We start from the raw sequence: 1,221 nt of genomic DNA, 5'->3' as shown, positions 1-1,221 counted from the left end.
TATTCTTTTAAGATTAAAATAAAACTAAAACTAAAAAGTAAAAATAACCTAATTAATCTAACAAACCTACCTAAAAACATACTACACGTAAGAAAATGAAAGGAAAAGAAGAGCAAAAACAGTTTGATGCTTTTTAAAATAAATAAATAAATAAACAACAACAATACCATACACCCCCACACTCCCACTTTCCCACAATTCTCTATATTCCCACTTCACACGACTAAAGGAAGAAAAAGTCAATAACAAAAAGAGACCCCCACACACACGTACCAAAAATCTGCAAAAAAAAAAAAAAAAACCTATCCTATATATATAGGACACATACGTACAACAAAAAATAAATAAAAAATACACACACAGAAAAAAACACAACACACAGGGAGAGGTATTAATCGAAAAAAACAATATATACATCGTACCTTTTCACATTGTGATTGAAAATCTGGAAATCTGTTTTCGCGGTTTCAAGTTCGTGGCTCCTAATTATTGGTCCTTTCTTCTCGTTAACTAATTTTCACAAGAGGTAACATTTATTTGTATTCTATTTTTGTATAATTTTATGTCATTATTGTGCAAGACTTTGTTCCCATATATTGAAGTTATCGGATTTAATATGTATGTAACTCACTAATATTCTTTAATGTTATAATATTTAGATATGTTTAAACATGTTATATCATTAAAATTAGAATAAAATTTATATAATATCATAATTATTTATTGTATGCTTAAAGGTCCGATATTTACCTTTTTTTTTGTTAGATGTGTGGAGTCTATATGATACTTCTATAAAATAGTTGAGGTTTGATAAGATTTATTTCGAATTTTTATGTTAATTGTTCTTTGGTACGTATACATATGAGTTTCTTTATCTGGATTAGTATGAATTCTTTTCTAGTAGAGTAATTATCATTAGTAAATGGTAAAATTAATGTTGACTTGTATTAGCTGTATTTTGGTTTATGTTATTTTTGTAGGTTATGATGGCATACTATGTCTTTGACGTATGTTTTAATTTTATTTTATTTTAGCATTGAATTTGTTCATAAAAAATCTAGTTAGGATATTTATGATGGCATACTATGTCTTTGACGTTTGTTTTAATTTTTGTTTTATTTTAGTATTGAATTTGTTCATAAAAAAAAAACTAGTTAGGATATTAGCCTTTACTGATTTAGTGTTTATCGTATATGTACATCTTATTAAGAATATATGGAT

Source organism: Solanum tuberosum, unplaced genomic scaffold, assembly GCF_000226075.1.
Source record: "Solanum tuberosum cultivar DM 1-3 516 R44 unplaced genomic scaffold, SolTub_3.0 scf00005, whole genome shotgun sequence".
Classification (NCBI taxonomy): domain Eukaryota; kingdom Viridiplantae; phylum Streptophyta; class Magnoliopsida; order Solanales; family Solanaceae; genus Solanum; species Solanum tuberosum.
The sequence above is the reverse complement of the archived record's forward strand: the minus strand, read 5'-3'. Positions refer to the sequence as shown.